The sequence below is a fragment of the Pinus tabuliformis genome, chromosome J (assembly GCF_031772625.1).
Source record: "Pinus tabuliformis cultivar Carrire ecotype Pingquan chromosome J, CPIR1, whole genome shotgun sequence".
Lineage (NCBI taxonomy): Eukaryota > Viridiplantae > Streptophyta > Pinopsida > Pinales > Pinaceae > Pinus > Pinus tabuliformis.
Window position 1 is genome coordinate 1,567,989,899 of NC_142295.1, and position 21,193 is coordinate 1,568,011,091.

Sequence of the window (21,193 nt, forward strand, 5' to 3'; positions counted from 1 at the left end):
AGCTGCTTCTAATGATGAATGGAAAGAAGCAATGTAAAAGGAGTATGATGCCCTCATAAAGAACGACACTTGGAAGTTGGTTGATCCTCCATTAGGAACCAAACCAATTGGTTGCAAGTGGGTCTACAAGAACAAGTATAAAGCTGATGGCTCACTTGACAAGCACAAAGCCAGGCTTGTGGCAAAAGGTTTTGCACAGAAGGAAGGAGTTGATTATGAGGAGACTTTTCCCCCACAACAAAATGGGCTACCATCCGGACACTCTTTGCCCTAGCAGCTCAGAACGGTTGGAAAGTCCATCAAATGGATGTAAAAACTGCTTTCTTGAATGGATATCTAAAAGAGAATGTTTTTATGCCCTAGCCTGAAGGATTTACTGTGAAAGGACATGAACATAAAGTATGCAAACTTGTGAAATCCTTGTATGGCCTCAAACAAGCACCACGAGCCTGGTATGAAAAACTATCTGAGCATATTTTGAAACTCAATTTCAAACATTATGATCTTGATGATGCAACTTTATTTATCAAAAAAGTTGGCAAAATAATTGTATATCTTGTGGTATATGTAGATGATATTTTGATGATAGGGAATAATGAAAGCTACATTGCATCCATAAAGAAGGAATTGGGGAAAAGTTTTGAAATGACTGATTTGGGCTATGTTCATTACTATCTTGGTATTGAAGTAACTCAACATCCAAAGTCCATATTTATTTCTCAAAAGAAGTACATTGGAGATTTGTTGAACAGGTTTGGCATGACATAATGCAATCCTCTTACTACTCCAATGGAACAAAACTTAAAGCTCACATTTATTGAAGGAAAAGAATTTGAGGATGCAAAAAAGTATAGACAGCTTATAGGAAGTCTCAACTACCTAACTACTACCAGACCAGACATTTCATTTGCTGTTGGAATCCTCTCCAAGTTTATGCAAAAGCCTTGTGAGGGACATTGGTCTGCTGCAAAAAGAGTTCTAAGGTACTTGAAGGGAACTCAAGACTTTGGAATCAAGTATACACGGGTGGACGACTTCAGCTTGATTGGATACTCTGATTCAGACTTCGATGGAGACAAAGAAACTGTGGTATCTACTTCATGATATGCTATGAGTCTTGGATCAAGAGTTGTCTCATGGAGATCACACAAACAATCAGTTCGAGCAGATTCCACAACAGAAGCAGAATATGTGGCAGCAGCTGAGGCAACAAAAGAAATTGTGTGGCTCAGGAACATTCTTGAAGATTTGTAGGTAAAACAAGTACAATCAACTCCACTCATGATTGAAAATACCTCTACAATAAAGTTGGCCAAGAACCCAAAGTTCCATGATCGAATGAAGCACATCAATACTAAATATCATCTGATTCGACATCATGTTGAGGCCAAGATAATCCATCTTTGTCATTGTTCCACTAATGAAAAAATTGCAGAGATATTCACCAAAGCACTTGGAAGAGAAAAGCTTGAACGATTCAGAATGATGCTTGGACTCACCAACATCCCTTCAGATTACGGGGAAGAATGTTGACACCTAATCATCAGGATTAGGTGAATAAACACAATTGATGTAAATAAATAATAAGAAATATGAACAGTCATCAAGAGATGAAGTGAACAGTCTCCCTCATGTATATAATAAAGACTAACTTGAAGGAATAATAACGAATTGAATTTGTGGAGTTACTACATGGCTTGACAGCTTCGTTCCATAAATCTTAGTCCATTTTTCTAAATGATCGTGTGGATCATTCCTTCCATCATATTTCTCTATTAGGCGGACTTTTGGTCAACCAAACCACAATATCATCATTTTTCTGTACTCGCGCCACCTATCAAAACTGTCTTTATGAGTACTCCACCACCTTGCAGGCATAGCGCGTGGTGCCAAATCCAATGCTTGGAAGCGATGATTCTCAGGAACTTCCGTTTCAAATGCATCCAAAAAATTTTCTACATAAGTTAGACCATCATAATAAGGCAAACTTCTTACCTCAGATGATACACATTGCAATGATTTAGTCATCATATTACAGCGCAACGTAGATACTTCATGCAACCTATTCTGCCAGTGTTCCAATTCCTCATCTGAATCTGATGTACAAGAACTTTCGCAGTCCCATGCAATGCATCCATTAGCTATCAGATTAACCCAATCTTGATCTCACACTGTTATCTTATAGATTTGGTCCAAATCATCATCGCTTTCCTCATAATCGCAGACTGGTTGAGTATAGTGTTGTCCTTTTGTAGGGTCCAAAGGTAATACTATGCAGAGTGGTTTCCTCTCAAATGACATTGTCTGCTTCTTCAGATTGATTACCCCATTCATGTTGATAGCCCAATCAATTCCTAGCAGCGCGGGGTATGGATTGTTGTCATCAACAATCTCTATTACTTCAAAATTGACCAACGCACTCGTGCCTTCTATATCTACTGTTACTTCCTATAATATTCCCATAGGGATAATGTTCTGTTGATTTTCCATCCTCAATTGAATCAAAGACCACTGTAGCACAGGTCTCCCCATTCTTTCCCATGTCTTCTTAGACAATATGTTCGTGTCTAACCCAAGATCCAGAATAACTTGATCCATTTCATAATATCCTATTTGTGCAGGGGTCCTCATCTCATGCCTTATGCTTACCAATTTTTTCTGACTACGCGAGGCCCTTCAGGAGCATTTTCTTTACCAGCACACTTATTTATCAATTCCTGTAACCCTTCCACAGCCTTGCTATCGTGTGGCAGCTTCATACAGGTCTCCAAGAAGGTGGTAAGCATAGAGGGGTCAACTTCTTTAGATAAATTATCCTAAATTCTTGAGGTAGAGGTCTCAACGAAGCTTTTATTTTCTTCCATGAATGTTTCTTTTACACGCTCCAAGTCAAACCCAACTTCTTTTTCTGGATCTTTGCAGACCCACTCACTTTCTTCAGGGTACTTTCCTTTATCCTCACCAGTTGTCATTTTGCATCACAGCACGATATTCACATTGGGATCCTCTTCACGGGGTTCGACGCTCATCATCTGCAGATTCTGTGTAGGTTGTTGAGGCTGCACCCTCTTCTCCTACATCTTAGATATCAATACAGGGCAATATTCTATCGCGTGGTCAAACTAAGTATAGTATCGGCACAAAAGGCGTGTCTGGATTGTACACTCCTGTGTGTAGTGTCCTGGCAACTCCACAATTGTAGAAAATAACTTTTCCCCTACCTCTACCAGGTCCTCCTCCTCATCAGCCTCATTCACGCCCCTGATATGCGGTCCCCCAATGCATTGATCTGGAGGTCAATTTTCTGTTTGCATTCGATATGCGGTCATTTTTTCCATCATCAATTCATAGCTAAGGCAGTTACACTCATCGTGACCCACCGATTTACACAAGTTGTAGAATAATTGTCGTGGCATGTGTAAAAACTTCTGAAACAAGTGGAAATTGTCTATTACATGTTTTCCAGCTACCTGACAGATAGCGGACCATAGCGCGAGCCCTGTACTTGGCCCTGCTTGAGCTTCCAGCCTCAGAGGCATTGTCCCTCCTCCTGCAACATAATTCGCGAAGACAGGGTAGTGATCTTTGTCATGTCCCTGGCTTTTACACTTCAGGCACCAAACTTCTTCATGCACCTCTAGCCTAGCCACTCTATCCTTCTTCAAGCTTTAAAACTCTAGGCAAAGATTCTGCAACTCCGCGTGAATCTACTGAACTCCCAAAGCAGCATTCTGAATAGGTGTTTCATGCAATCTCATTGCAATTTCCAGGGCTTCCGCCTGGGTCCCTATCTTCTGCTGTGATAAAGAAACCCTTAGGTGGGGCAAGAGCAAGGCTACAAACCATTCGCGGTGCTTCTCATCTGCAATATTCATATTAGCTTTGTGGATCTAGAATTTCAGCGTCTGATCCAGTTCCGAGGGTATTTCACCCAGCCTCATCATGATTTCCTTCAATCCAATGATAGATTGTGATTCATACTTGGGCCTGCTAAATTTCTTATTCAACGTAGTTTGAGTGTTCGCTAATGATGCCATCGGGTTATCAGTGCAGTACTTGATGTACCATGTTAACACGAAATCCTGTAGAGAAGTAACCAACTGCACTTTCTTCATATGATCACCTGTAATATTCTATGCTATCCACATGGTATTCTCCACGAACCAAAACTGGTCCGAGTCCTCATTTTCCAAGCCCTTTAAAATGGGCAACTTCATTGTATTTGACATATTGAACGGTGGTGGTGGTGTGGGTGAAGGTGTATGCTGTGGAGGTGGAGGTGGAGGTGGTGTGGATGGATGAGGTATTCGTGGAAACAATTGCCTTATTAACTAGACATTGCTTTGTGGTGAAGCCTGTGTTTCTCCCTCATCATCACTCAAAGGAGGCTCGATTAATGGGCTATATTCAGGGCCTGTTCTTCCTCTATCCCTAAATAACTTTTCACTTCTCATAGCTCCAAACATCAAGGTAATGGCATAACCCTATTTTCACACAAGAGAATTTTAATCCAAGTATTCAAAGATCTTAAATACTTACCTCGTGGTCCCTCGAAGAAGCGTCACTCTGCATTGTTGTAGTTGACTGAGGTATCGACCAAGAATAATGTGACAAATACTCATATGACTCGATCAAGCCAGTGATCGACGATGCGTGAGATTTTATCTTCAAAAGCTTCCAATCTCCGCACTAACTCCAGGGTCCACACTATTGGACCATCAAGCCTCCACCTTCCTTGGCCATTTGCCAATTTAGCGATCCACTCATATAGTTCGATCAGGAAGGTGTAGAAGAAGATCTCATGTATTTTTGTGTATAGGTATCTGTCCAACCACTGTTCTTTCATTAGGTGCGGGTTTCTTCTTTCTTGCTCCGCGAATTTGTGGATATTTCTATCCAACCACTCCTTAATTTATTTCTTAGTTGGATTCTAGTGATGTGACATCACACATCTCTTTATGCAGATCCTGGTCCTGAAAACAGAACCATTTGTTGGCTTAGTGGGTCCTGACCCAGGTTCAAAGTTAGTTTTGCCAAACAAATTCCTACACTACTGGCCCTTTCAGCATCAATCCATAGAGCGCAGATTGAAGTCTCACCCAAAGAAGTATGGGGGGATGTTGGAACCAAGTTTTCACACCCGAAGATGAGCGTGATGTCATTTTATGCCCTAAATTCACCTTCGAGCAGATCGATAAGCCTTTAGGGCTTATCAATATAACTCCCCTTAATCAACCTCTATACCTCCACGAACATTTACGATTGTCTTTTGCGGACCCTGATTGAATTAAGTGTTTAATAACTTCCACATACAATAAGATATTCTTCGCGTAAAAAATTAACAATAATTACGTTCATGTAACAATATCAACGTGTAAAGTCGCGCATTAATACACCATTATTTCATAAACCTATTATAACATAAGGCACTTTCATATTACATAAGTGAATAGACAAAACACAGGAATTTTGGAATAATCTCTTTATTAATAATCAGTTCAATCTTATAGACTCAAGACTTCCCTGCGCACTTAGCTGCAGGGATCTGAGCACTTAGTTGCAGACTCTACTCTAGGTCTCTACACACACAGTTGCATAGCCTTTATTCCTACCCTTTTCGATAACTCTTTAGACTTCTCCCATCGACAATCTTCATTACTTGTCTTAGACATCCTAAGACACACCTATTTATACAATCCCATGGTCCCCAAACCATGGGTAGATCTTCAAAAGGCGACTCAACTTACATAAAAGAAGGGTAAAACGGTTTATGAAACTTTAACTATCTACGCACTCCACGACCACACTTGCAGAGACTTTACACTTTATACAACAAAACTTGGGCCTTTTTCCCCAAAACTTGGGCATTTTCCCAAAAATTGACCCTAGGGGACCCTATCCCAACAATGTTGAGCAGGTGGAGGAGAACTCAATTTAAAAGCAGTTTGGACACTCGATATCATTGAGGTCGAAAATAACCAAACTGGCATGCCAATGGTCAATCTAGGAAGGGACAACATTTCCATATAAGGAGTACTAGTATTTCCTAAAGAAGGAAAAAGACTAGGATTCCCGTCAGAGGGGTTTCCTTGACTGGTAGATTCAGGAAATGTTGCCATTCTTATCAACCTAAGATCTACTAAGGAGTATTTCCATAGGAAGTATGTTGTTCCATGGTCAATTAATTGATTTTAGAAATTAAAAAAACAAAATAAAAGATGAGTAAGCTAGGCAAGAGGGTTTAAAAAGTATCCGTGAACCACGATATACACCTTAGCCAAAACCAAAGACTTAACGTACGACAACCAATCTCCCTGAATGTTGTGTTCGACGTATCATGTTTAACAAGTATCTGAAACCTAGTGGGGTCTCCCAATATATACACGATGGTACGGGGAGCATAAGTTTGTGTTAGTGTTGTCTAATGAATAACCATTTGATGAGAGTGTTCCCATATACTTTCCATATGTGGAGTACCTCCGATATACCCAAGAGTACTGGAGAACGATCCTATATACTTCTGTACGTGGAACAATATTTCACCCCCGGTGTAAGAGCCCTATCCTAGGGTCTTCTAACAGATCTATTTTTGATGAATTTAAATGCAATAAGAGGTAATGGTTTACTTTCTTACAAGACTTTTAAACAAATAAAATTTTATCATTTACATTCTAATCCTTATAACTTATGGTGAACATTTCATTTTGATAAATTTACATGAGTAATCTATAGAGGAATACTTGTACCAGTGGCTGGTGGAGATGCCTTTGAGCTTCTACTCCTGCTGAATGCTCCTCTTGACTGAACCAATTGGATCTACCTCCCAGCCAACTAGGAAATAATTCCTATCCCAGGAAACCTCCACAAGTTCCCTAGCCCTTCGAGCCCAAGTCCAACCATATGTAGTGTGTGTGTCCAAGATGATTGTTCCAGACCAAGATGAACAATATTTCCCTCTTCTAAACAACCCAAGAAACCTCCATAGGTTCCTAAGGTCTCCAAAAATCACAACAAATCCTAAAATCACAGCCAACCCAAATCACAGCCAATCTCAAAATCAAGCAAGACCCCACATGCCCTTTTCTCCCTCCCCCCTTCCCTTTTAATACCCTCTCTCTCTTCTCCATCTCAACCACCTCTCATTGATGTCATTAACTTTTGATCCATCCTTACAGTTGACTTCTCTTCTCCCAAGTAAACCTAGGAGTACATTTGGAAATGTGATATGAATATAAAATTGGGAAATTAATGGGAGAGGACCATGTATTATCCCAAGTAAATCTGAAAGTACATTTGGGAATGTGAGATGAATATATATATATATATATATATATATATATATATATATATATATATTGATAATTAAATGGAGAGGACTATGTCTTCTCCCAAGTAAATGTGAGAGTACATTTGGGAATGAGATGTAATTAAATGGAGAGGACTATGTCTTCTCCCAAGTAAATGTGAGAGTACATTTGGGGATGAAATGTAATTAAATGGAAAGGACCATGTCTTCTCCCAAGTAAATGTGAGAGTACATTTGGGAATGTGAGATGTAATTAAATGGAGAGGACCATGTCTTCTCCCTAGTAAATGTGAGGGTACATTGGGGAATGTGAGATGAATATATATATTGATAATTAGTTGGAGAGGATCATGTCTTCTCCCAAGTAAATGTGAGGGTACATTGGGGAATGTGAGATGAATATATATATATATATATATATATATATATATATATTATTTGAAATAATGGAAGGAGACCACGTCCTACCTAAGATTCAATTTGAGAAGGCAGGTTGGGAATTTGAATAATAGAAATCATGAATTTCATGTTAGACCAATATTTCTCAATATTTTTAGATAATGTAAACATTGATAAAATTTGTAGGATAAGATATAAGTGGGGCATTTTTTTTTCCTGGAGAGCAACCAATTAAGCCCCAATGCAAGGAGCTTCTTAGAAATATAGTTTGAAGGATAAATATTGCACTTCCCCTCCATCTTGATTTATTAGCATTTTGAACTCAACCTCGAACTTTGATAGTCTTAGGACATGTACTTTTGATCTCAGGTTTCTAGGCATTTTTATTAAGCCATTAACATTGGTATAGTTAGAGATAATTAGGCCAAGAATATCAGTTTACGCGACGCTAACTGTAATTTATTGGTAGAATAATTAAAACACTTAAGATAACTTGGGAACCTATACAATACATTGTCATAGCAGCCCAAAAGTACCTGAACTGCTGGTTAGGGCTGTGTGAAGGTCAATTGTACACCTTCGCGGAGGTATTGAAGGGTGGAATATAGGGTAGATCGATAAGCCCTAAGGCTTAGCGACCTGCTCGAAGGCAGGAGTAAGGGGTATAAATCGACATCAAGACCATCTCATGGTGCGAAACTTGGTTCCAGCATCCCCCCATACTGTTTCGGGTGAGACTTCGGTCCGCACTCTGCGGTTTGATGCCAAAAGGGCCAGTAGTGTAGGGATTTGTTTGGATGACTAATGTTGAACCTAGGTTAGGGCCCACAAAGCCAACAACGGGTAAACAATAGAAGACATAGTTTTCAGTGTGACTATACAGGTAAAAACAAGTGTTGCCAGTGCGACTATCACTGATAAAACTTGCGTTGAGAGAGAAATATGGGAAAAAACAAAAAATATTTTAAAAAACATTCCAGACACAACACTCTAAGTCCATAATCAGTGAAGGTGTAGACCTATATAGGCTCAAACTAACTGAGAACTCAATGGTCAGTCAAAATAATCAAGAGATTAGATCGAAAAAGAGATTTAAGAGGCTATAGCAATCCCCAACGGAGTCACCATTTTGATGTGAAGGTAAATCCCATTTGTGGATAGAGGTGATCCCTCTAGCCCAATGAGTGGGTCTAGCAACAAACTAAACAAACTAACATACACTTTCCTAGCTTATGTTTAACAAATACAGAGAGAGAGTGGCCTACCTTGCTTCGATGCTAATTGCTCAATCCTTTGGAGATCCTTTGCTTCCAGGCTCACTTCTTACTTGTTCTGCACATCCGAGTACCTAAAATAAATATCAAAGAGCTATGAAAGACACAAGAGCATATATGGCATACATCAGACATAAACTACTTAATAGATTAAGGAGTATTAAGCTAAAAGCATAAACATTTACACAATTATGGAAAGTGAACATCAGATGTATATATTAATAAGCTAAAAAGGAAATCATACAAACTATGCCTTGATGTTGGAGACCTACTTTTGGTGGATGTCCATGTCCAAGAAAGACTCTTCAAGCACTCCTTCTCGAAGTTAGAATGGGTGACATTTGGGCGTAATCGCAGTATAGGAATGCAAGCAATCAATGACCAGCCATTTGGGGATGGAAGGGAGTTGATTTATAGGAAGGGAGATGGAGTCAAGGATCCACAAAAGAGGGAGGAAGGTCCACATCTCAAGGGGAAATTCCATAATGATAATATCAAGAGGTCTAAATGGGAGGGCTCAACCATATCAACAACAACCAATATCCAACTCGCTGTTCTTGAAGTTTCTAGTGCACGAAGGTTCTCCTCCAATTTGGAAAACCTGCTAGAAGAGGTTCAACATGAGTTTTCATATCCTTGGGTTCTTCAGAGAGGTTTGGTTTGTATATCATGATGGATATGCTACACAATTGTCAATGTTTTGGCACTTCGGGATATGGAACGGGAAGTGAATAGGAGGTGTGACAAAATATTGTGTAACAGTTGGATCCATCAAACACTAGGAGCTTACCTACAACTATGATTGTTGGAAACTAGATCACTACTGAGAGGGGACGGACATGATAGTTGAATCAAAGACCAAGATCACAAGCCTTGTTTCCACACTAACGCTATCTAAACATTGACAACATGCTTTATAAAGCTTCTCTGTAAGCCTAAGGGTGCATTAGTGACCCTACTAACTCTAGTTTTTAGTTCGGGAACAACGTTAGTGGATCCTAATGAGAATCTAGAGGTAAAAGGAGTGAATTGACTCATAAATATTTCTATATTCCCTCCTAAATCTACTAAAAAAACGAGGAAACATCTCAAGTTCGACCTATTTGTGGGATTTCTAAATCCTAATGAAGGAGGAAAATGGGAAAGAGCTGAAAAGCATGGAAACATCATTGCTTTTACCTTAAGAGACTCATGGAGGAACTTGGAAACCCTAACTCAATTGCTACATAAGCAAAGCTAGGGTTATGGTGAAGGAGGTCAGATCATTTGAAAGGATAGCTTACTTGATTATCGATCATAGTCTCAAATCTAAGCATAAGAAGTTGGTAAGAAGAGAGAGAGAGAGAGAAGCTGGAGGGCTAAGGGAAGGTTGATGGAATAGATGGTTGTAATCACTCTTCCGACATTAATATAGAATTGCAGTTGTATTGTCTACTCCGTGGTGTTGGTACTATCATTCATTTACTTGTTTGTCCAATACCTTTTAGCATGAGTAGCTTAGTTATGTGTAACTAGATGTCTTTTATGTATTCATGTATTAGTTATCAAGGTTGTATGTTGTGATTATGCTTATCTCTTCTATGTGCAGAAATTGATTTGGAGCCAGCTCAGGGGACTTCCACCTAGTTGCATTGCGCTCTCCAACAAGTCTACACATAGGCTTGAGGTAATCAATTTGTTTTTCTTTGATAGTTAGTTATTGTTTATGGAAATGCATGTAACTCTGTGACAGCTGCAGATAATCTTACAGTCTACCAAAGGTACCGGGAAGACCTTTGAGGGTATCTCCATTCTCCATACACTATGCATTTTGTCCTATAACAGAATTGGCAACTCTGTTGGGGACTATACATTTATTTCCTGGTTCACCCGGATAGTTCTCAGTTTCCTCCTCCTTCTAAGACCTCCCTATACTTCTGCATTCCTTTTCTAGCCCATCAAGACCTTGTTGCATTCTTCCCTCACATATTCAGCCTTGGATCTGATCCTAAAAGCCCTATTTTGAACTCTTTTCCCACACTAACGCAGGTTAGCAGAGTAAACAAAGCTTTATAAAGTTCTGTTTCTACACAAACTGTGCATTAGTGGACCGAGTAACTCTCTATGGCCACTGCTACAGAGCATTAGTCCCCCAAATTTTTACCTACAACTGTGTCAATAAACTCAAAGGGATGGGAAACTTGCTCATGGACCGAAAGAGGATCTGCAGCTGCATTTTGTTAGAAAGATCTGTGTCCTAAAAGAATTTTATTTTTTAGGAAATAAGTTTTTTTCTTTCTTAAAAAGTTCTTATCAAAGAAAAATCAACATTTTTTATTTTTTATTCATTCTTCTACTTAGCTGGTTAAAATCTGCTTTATTTTGGTTTCAAATAGTTGTTATAAAGCATTGGAAATATTTCTATTGGTTATGTTGTGTATTAATGACTAGGATGCATGGAACAAATATGAATGTATGAAAGACTCTCACTCATAGAATACAACTTATTTCATTGAATTGAATATCTTCAAGCATTGTATTTTGCATGATTTTTGAGTCAAAGTCCCACCACACATCATACATCAACAACCCTACCAAAGGCACTAAAAAAGTACACTTAAAATTGACCTAAAATCAATCATTAAGTCTTTATAGAGAAAACAAACATTAGTTCAGGCTAGGATATTGGGATAGGCAGTGTGAGTAAACTGCCCAAGATTAGAAACCAAAACTAGTGTCATTAAAAGACAGAAAATTCCTTTTGCACTCATACTATCGGGACCACTCTAGTTAAAGTGGAGCTAAATACGAGACAACATTAGATTGTAAGTGAGGTAGCCCGCCTTCACTTGCAACTCCTTTGGGTATTTTGTGTATTGGGGATCCCTTTGAGGATTTCAGAGATGAGTTGGGGACTCAGGTATCCTGCCCACACAGCTTACTGTCTGCTACTATGTCTCCCCCGGTAGTGCCTATGATCTGAGGTATCCTTAGTGGCCATACTTTTAGGGACTTATACAAGGTGACTGGGGCGGGCTACCTTGGTACCTAACACAGACGGACCTACTTTGTCTTCAGTTTTTTGGAGGGTTCTCGTCTTCACGAGAGTACTTAGCCCCTCAATCTGAGGTTCGGGCAAAGCTGTAGAGCAACCGTAACTGTACATTTGTCTAGCCCTCTCTGTTATTCATTGTGATACTAGTTTCATCTCTAGTGATCGATGCTTATCAGACAGGGTCATTTCCCTCTGTTTACTGCTTGTTTCACTTAGTGTATTTTTTATTTTTTATATTTTAGGCACCCAAGTGTTATCATTGAGACTTTAAAAAATATCACAATAAAATCTATTGATAAAAATTAATGGTCACCATGGCTACATTCGACTCTCATCGTCAATCTAGATGATTGTTAGGACTTCCTCCACTCATTGTGGAAGATCCGCCAAGCTCCAGTGAACCAGATTCCCCATCTTCGGGAAACTAGTCTCCAAGATCTCACATAGAATCTATTTGGACAACCGATGATTCAAGTTTACGAGAGGATTTCTTCATTGTAGGATGTCTTCCTCCCTACAACCCTCCGATCATAAATCCGTTGGACCCACTCTTGGTTCGTGTGGCACCTATACCCCCAGTGTCTTTAGTTGGAACATTTCCATCCATCCCGTCAATGACTAACGGGTCGTGGAACTTTGTGGACACTTTTGGTCCCCCACCACTTCCCTAGTTGATAGTCACCACCACACCATTGATGGAAAACCTTGCTATCCCTTTTTTCCTAGGTACAAACACTCACATGACACCCTCCACGAGTGGAACCCAGCCTATGCCGAGTTCCAACCCTTTAGTGTCAAACTCTATACCTTCGACAAGTGCTACATATAGCACTCCTTATAACGCTCAATCTAGCATGGTTAGTGCAGGTCCCCTCAATGAACAATATGGTTGACATCCTTTGTACAGTTCAAACCCCCAGATTCAGTATCTGGAAGCACTCCCAAAATGCATATAGTGGTTGGAAATGTAACAGTTCCCCCTACATTTTCAGGCATGCATGGTCAGTCATTGATCGACATGAGTGCTCCTTATATCAATCTAGGACATATGGTTAGTTCTGTGGTGGGCGATAATCCTCAAGGAGGTCCCAACCAATCCATGGGGGCACCCTACTCACAATTTCAAATGATTCAAGGGGGCACTACTTATCCTGGGGGCAATTCTATACCCCAACATCACAATCCCCATGGAAATCCACATTACAACGCCATACCCCAAGGCAACTACTATACCACATAGCCTATGTATAATATTGGGACTCAAATGATGGGAGGACCACAAGGATCCTAAAGTCATATGTCATCACCTTGGTCCGAGTCGGGGGCACCACACACTCTACCTTTCTTGGCAACGTTGGATATCCCCGACTTTTATAGACTTAAAAATGACCCCATCTATCATAACTTACTTTGGCCGCCAATCTCGCATAAAATACAACAGACATCCCTAAGTTTGATGGGAAACAAGGGGAGGATCCGGGCACCCATATCACCACCTATCATCTTTGGTGTGTTTCTAACTCCATGGTGGATGATAGTGTCCGGTTACGTATTTTTCCCCTCACCCTCATGGTGGTAAATTGAGTTACCACACGCATCAGTAAATACCTTCGACGCTCTAGCGATGGAATTCTTAAAGAACTTCCAGCTACCCATCCGCTATGAGACTGGGACAGAGCTCCTCACTTCATTATGTGAGGATACCTCCACCCACATCTCTGATAATATACATGAATGGAGATGTAGGCAAAGGTTAGCCAAAGCTCCCCTCTTAGACTATCTCTTAGCAGGCTGGTTCTGCAATATCCTACTCCCTCAAATCGCTAAGGATGTCGCCTTAGGTGGTGCGGTCACAGAAGACCAATCTATACGCCATGCCCAACACTTAGATCTGATATAGTCACAGTCTGGCACTATTTACGATGTAATCCCCAATGCCCCTCACAACTCCAATGCTTACGCTACTTAGCACCCCAGAGCGCACGCCGATGGGATTATCCGAAACCTCTAGGACTACTATAAAACAACTCAGCGGTCACATTTCCTAGATGTCAATGGACCCCTCTACCAAAGCGACTACTCTTCCTACCACTGCGACAAACTTTGTGCAGTCTACGCAAAAACCCGGTGGTAAGAACAAGAAGAGTAAGAAAAAGATCGCTCCTTCTGAGGAGTAGTCAACAAAGTGCAAAACTAAAAGCAGAAGGTCGTTGCGCCTCTTAACGATGGAAATGATAAACCCACCAGATTCCCTTGCAAAATCTGTGCTGAAGACCACATGACTATTGCTTTCCGTGTATTCAAGAATGCATAGATTTCATTGCTAAAAAGGATACTGGTAAGACCCCCGTTGTCCTTAATAATCCCTTCCCCACTCAGCAGCAACAACACCTCATTGCAAACTAACCCCAACCCCCGCAAGGGGGCAACGGTGGTTGGTGAAGGATCTTCTACTGTTTACACCTTTGAAATGGTAGATATACAAACAAGAGCCAAATCCTACGGAGCTCCTATCGCTCATGCAGAGGAACCTTCCTCAAGTCAAAACCCACCACCACCCAATGATTTGCATATGGAAAGGCTAGTTTCTGACCTTGTGATTCACCCCCCTAAAGGGGAAATTCGACGCAAAATGCACAATACATCTACACGTGCCACCCAAAACTATAGCATTGTAGAATATTTGGCACAAGCGTCGTTGGCTATGTCAGCGCTCGAAGTATTAAAAACATGTCTAGCACAAAGGAAAGCTTTGCTTTTGGCTATTGGTGGTATCGACCCATAGGATTCCATGCTCGCAATTTTCAACATGGAAAAGTGTAAGCCTTCCCTTTCCCACCAGCTTGCATTTGAAGTGCAAATTTTTTCAAAGGGTAAAGGTATACATAGAACTATCATCGACGAAGGTTCTTCTACACGTCATGTCGGCTTCATATTGGCTTTCTTTGGGTTCTCCAACCCTATCCCTGTCGTTGAATTCCCTTAAAGATTTTGGCGACCACACTTTCATCCCAAAAGGTTACCTAGCCAGCTACCCCATCACTTTGTATGGGAAAATGGTAACGGTGGACATAGATGTCGTAGATAAAAAACTCGACTATAATCTCTTGTTGGGTCGCAGTTGGACGTATGCCATGACGACCATTGTATCTACTGTCTTTCGCATCATTCTATTTACATTGGATGGAAAGGTAGTTAGAGTGGACCAGCTGTCCTTTTGCACCCTGATTATTCACCGTTACCAAGTGGCTTTGTACGCCTAGTAGGTGGTGTACCTGACTCTTACGTCAGTATCGGTACCGGTCTACTGAAGGATTCTTCCCTCATGGGTTGTTTCCCTCTTTAGCCACCTAAGGTTTCACAGACGTTCAATATGATTTCATCCATTCCTCATGAACAGATCGATCCATGGATCCTACTGGTTCCTTTAGACATTGACAATTACAGAGAACAAATGCCATTGTCACTAGCTGAATCAGCCTACCAAGCCATTCAATCTGCGTCTGCATCTCCGGTCACTTTGGTTATGGCCAATGGTACCATCGCCCCTCCCATAATGGCTCCTCCTTTCGATCCACTCAATCAAGTCCTACCTATGGACGAAGCTATTCGAGAAATCATGAGTTTAGAGGAGCGACCTTGGGAGGACTCGCACCATCGTGTTTCGATATCTGATTCAGACATGATGCCTCTTCAAATCCTGTCCCCTGACATACCAGAAATCATTTACTCACCCTATATGACTATCCAAACTTTGGAGGCGAAAGGAAACATGGGAAATATTTCAAAGACATTTCTCATCTATATTTCTGTCAAGACAGACATCGTGGAAAACATCCCGATTAGAGTGGATTGCAATCCTATGGAAATTGCATGCTTCACCTATGTTTTTAAGGAATTCAGCGATGTATTCACCTAGTCTTATGAGGAAATTCCTGAAATAGATCCATCTATTGTCGAGCATGAGATCAAGCTTTACGAAAATCCTAAACTTGTCCGTTGAAGGCTTTGACTGGTCCATCCCCGCAAAATGGCAGCGATAAAAATTGAAGTAGAAAAGTTGTTACATGCTAGTTTCATCTATCCTGTTCCTTTAACATAATGGGTTTCCAATCTGGTTCTTGTCAGTAAAAAACAAGGGACCATCCACGTATGTGTCGACTACTAAGACTTGAACGCTGCGTGTCCCAAGGATAATTATCCGACACCGTTCATCGATCAAATCATCGACGACTACATAGGTTGTGAATCATTTTCATTCATGGATGGATTCTCAAGTTATAACCAGATTGCTATAAAACCCAAACACCAACACAAAACCGCCTTTGTCTGCCCATGGGGCATCTTTGCCTATCGAAAACTCCCATTCGGTTTAAAGAATGCTGGAGCAACTTTTCAAAGATCCATGGACTACGCATTTCACGATATCAGGCATATCGTTCAAGCTTTCTTGGATGACCTTCTAGCCCATTCCAAGAAATGAACACAACACCTAAACCATTTAAGAGCCATATTTCTGAGGTGCTGGTTTTACAACATCCCCCTGAATCCGCATAAATGTGTTTTCTTTGTCGAGTCTGGATGCTTACTTAGATTCATTGTCTCCAAGTACGAGATTAGGGTTGATCCCGATAAGGTAAAGGCAATTACTTAATTGCTCGAACCACAATCCATTCTACAGCTCCAATGTTTGCAAGGGAAAGCAAAATTTTTACGACGGTTCATCGTAAACTATGCTGAGTTGACGAAAGGATTTATGCACCTACTGAAGAAGGGAGTGTTGTATCTATGGGATGATCAAGCTCAATGATCATTTGATGTTGTTAGAGTCAGTTTGTTCAGCCCTCCGTCAAAGATCAAAACCTCTTTATTGCATTTCATTTTTAGGTGTCTTGCTCGATTCACTCAGTTGCATTCCGCTAGGGGCATACCATAATATGACGGTAGGGTCTTGTTATTCATTACCCCTCATTCAACAAAGAGCAGAGAGCACACACTATATGCACTGTCCTAAATCAAACCAACAAACAGTCTAAATGCAAATGCACATGCATGTATTTGTTTTCAGCCTTCTTAATGTGTGAATGATAAAAAGAAAGCTAAGCGCAAATCTGAATTATTTTTCAAAGTGACAATTACTAACAAGATTATTTTCAAAACAAAATGAGGACAATGACGACACTTTTCTATTTGGAATTGAAAACTTGCTTTCGACACTTAAAAAACTACTAATTCAAATCAAATACAAGAGTAACAGTGTAATCGACTATCACGAACAATCAGATTCTCTTCTATGACTAAAAACGACACTTGTGACACTTTCAAATCAAGAAACGATAGTTCAATCACGCTACTTCTTTGTAAAGGAGAACTGAAAATGACTCAAAAATACATAAAAAAATTTGCAGTTATTTGCACAATGGAGGTAGAATAACGGAAAGGAAGCGGGTTTCAACAGAGGTGTACTGACTATAGACAACAAAACTCTTGAAAAGAGCTGAAAAGAGTGAACACAGAAGCCAAAATCTAAGAGCAGAAAAGGTTTGATCAGTGCACCTGTAGCACAGGGAAACTGAAATGAAATGCACCTATTGCACTCGGGAAGTGCGATGCATTCAGGTTTCAGAGAAGACACAGTGCGATGGACCAGGGACAAGACTTTAGCTAGGTTCCGGGTCACAGTTTGCAGCTCAGTTCAAGGATTTAGGCCGAGTAAGTGGTAATCAGTAAATCAATCATAGGGGTAAATCTAAAGAGCTTACTAGAGCCACCACAAGGGCAATTAGAGAGCTTGTAAATCAATTGTTTAATTCATAAACAAAACCTGGAGATAGACTAAAGCAGCATTGATCTACTTTGCACTTGCATAGAAAATTCAGTTCGAAGGCTAGCTGGCTTGACTTCAGGCTCCGTCTGTAAGTTTATAAAGAAAACAAATGTAGATAAACAAACAATCTATTCGGTCCCCAGTGGAGTCACCATTTTGTTATCGTGAAAACTAGTGTCTATGCAGAGCTACTAGTCCCACTAAGGCTAGTAGCTACCTTAGAAACAAACAAAATAAAAACTACTTTCGTTTTCCTTTATGAGAAATAGATAAGAGGGGAATAAGGAGACCAACCTCCGTCTTGCGCTTGGTTCCTTGCTCGATTCCTCTCCCTTTTGATAGGTCTTCGCCGCTCACTTCCTCGTCTACCCAGCTTCAAAGAGCACCTGTAGAATCAGAGCAGCATAACACTATCCAAGAAAATAGATCTATTATCATAAACAATATAGGACCAAATGTATATTGACCACACAAATGCATATAACATCAATCATACGAGAATGTGGAGGAAAACTTGAATAGCTTTATTGATAATCAAGAAAGAGCAAAGAGGATTACAACCAATTGTTCTGACCTAGCATCATCCTCTCAGCAAGAAAGCCCTTCTTCACCTCATGAAAAGCTTAGATCACCCAACACTATGATATTGCCCCAAGAAACCAACAACACTTCCTTACAAGATACAAAATTCCAGCCTCTGGATCTCTGGGATGAGGGATCCATATATAGATGTTTGTAAGGGGAATGAGTAAGCTTTTGAGATTTGATTAGTGTCCTCTCTCTGATAGTTCTTGATTCCACTTGGAGATTGATGATCTCTTACTCATCCCTGGTTGAATGCAGAGAGGCAAGTGTCGCAGGAGAAGTTTCTGGAAGATTCCATGCTCCTCCACCTTGCGGATTGACCCTGCCATTTGTCCACTCCCGCCCATCGCACCCCATATAAGGGCTTTTCAACATGCATCGCACCTACTATGTGTATTCAGGTGGGATGCAACACACTTTAACCATGGAGCAGGTGAAATGGTCCAGTTTTGACCAGTTCTGAGTAGTTTTTCATGGAGAACTTTTGGGAGATGCTGTAATCAGTTGACCTTGTTCTTTTAGGGGTTGGAACAACAACTTTAGGGACTTAGGAGCCCTTAGTTTATGGACATTTGTGATTGGGGTTGCAGTGCCCAAAAATTTCTATAACAGCTTCCCCCTAAAGCATTTAATCTTTTGATGTCGGGTGAAATGCTTTATCATGAGGATCCGAAGTTTTTTCAAGCTGGAAGGCGACCTATAATAAGATACAAGATAATACATTATCTTCATAATATTTTCATGATCTAGCTGAGGCGGGCATTCCCATGCTAGCTTCATAAATTCATTTTCATGTACATGAGACAGACAATCGTCTGAGTGTAGATTGATGATTCTGGTGGAGCCATCATCCCTTAGATTGGATGATTATTTGTGCAGCAATGATGTACATTTGATGTTTTTATTCTCCTGAATATATATCGCAGCCCGGATGGATGAAACTAGGGGTCTTCAATCTCGTTCGATATTCACTAAAAGTACAAGTCGATCCATGTGAGAGATGTTCTGGAGTCGAACATGGAAAGACATCGCCTGATTACCAGCCAATGATGTAAGCTGTTAACAGGCGCGAGAGGAATCACCAATAATGATGATGACCCTCAAGGTACTACAGTACAATTCACATGGTGTGAATAAGGGACTTGGCGTCGAACACCACACAAAATATTTCGGTCGAAGACCATTGATGTAAACCTGTCACCGGAAGTGAGAAACTTGCCATTGAGGCATGCAAGCTTCAAAGTAGTGAAAGGGTTGTTCCTAGATCGACTTCTTGGATAATGAGCTGATGTCGACAAGAAGCAATCCGTCATAGGAGGGCCTTAGGGAATCCCACATCAATGACATGGAACGGAGAAAATGATTTTAATGGAGGTGAAAACGATCTGGTGATATAAGATTCAGGGTGGCGGTCATTGGTTGAAGGGAAAGTACCCCTAGGGTCCTTTGGGCTAAGACTCTACCAGACTGAAAATTGCTTATTCAAAGAAACACACACACACAGCCATCTTTTTTACTTTTAAGCAAATTCTAATGTTTAGGGCACATACCTAAGGTCCTACGTTCGAGAAGACCGTTAGGGTGCAAACCCTTCTTGGAGTTCCCTTCTTCTTTCTTTGACCTGCAAGACAAACAAATCAAAGAACACAACAGTACATGTATAGAAGTTTATATATAAATCATCTTTATGCTATAAAGTTAGTTATAAAAAATCTTTAAGTAACCACTTTCATAAGAATTCAACACAAGAATTTCATAAGCATAAAGAAAGATTATTCGGGAACAAAGACGTGTTTCTTTATATATAAAGGCAAATAAAGTACATATATCGGAAAGATATCACCTGAACACCTTCAGCAGGCTCCAAGCAAGCTTCCTCCCGGATTCGTTCCAGCCTCCAGCCTCCAACAAGAGCTCCTTCCAAGTCTTACTCAATGATGATGTCAAGGATGAATGATCACCAATACACATGGAAACAAGGGTTTCCTATGCAAAATGGGGGAAGTGCAGAATGCACCAAGGACTTCAGACCTGGTCTAAGGGAAAAATCTCAGCATAATAATCTTGCTCTCCTTTCTCTCTCCCCTTGGCCTTCCCTTTGATGTCTTTTTATACCCTCTCCAAAGTAGTTTTTTAGTTAGGAGTTGGTTGGGAACAGTTGGGCCACAGGCACTAACAGGTGATCCAACAGGTAAACCCGCGATCACCGCCCGAAAAAGAGGAAATTATATTTTTTTAAGTGTTTTAATAGATACACGCGGGTTGGGTATGACAGACCCGCGTGTACACGCGTTTAACACAGGGCAAAGTCGCGTATAAGGAATAAAACACTGTTTTTTAAATTTTTGGACCAGGTCTGGAAGGAGGGGTTGCCCTAGGCCATAAGTGCAGCATCACAAACCATAAGAGTGAGATTTGGAGCTATAACAGATGCCCCCTAATGTATGAGGTCAGAAGGGGAACATGATGGCCGAAATATATTAAGTAAGTACAAGGAAAGGAACTCTGCCGAAAAACCGAGGAGGACTTCACCAGAATTCAGCCTGCCAAGCCACCGAAAGGGGATCAGAAAGAAACACTGTCTGAGGCGGGCATACCCATGCTCAGGAAAAGTAAAGCATGTCCGCATATCAAGTACAAGCGGATCCACTAAGTATACAAGTATAAATGACTGTAAAATACATAATGGATCATCTGATCATAATGAGTAAGTACATGTCTGAATATCACATATAAAACTGTCAATGATGCTGAAAGATGCAACGGAT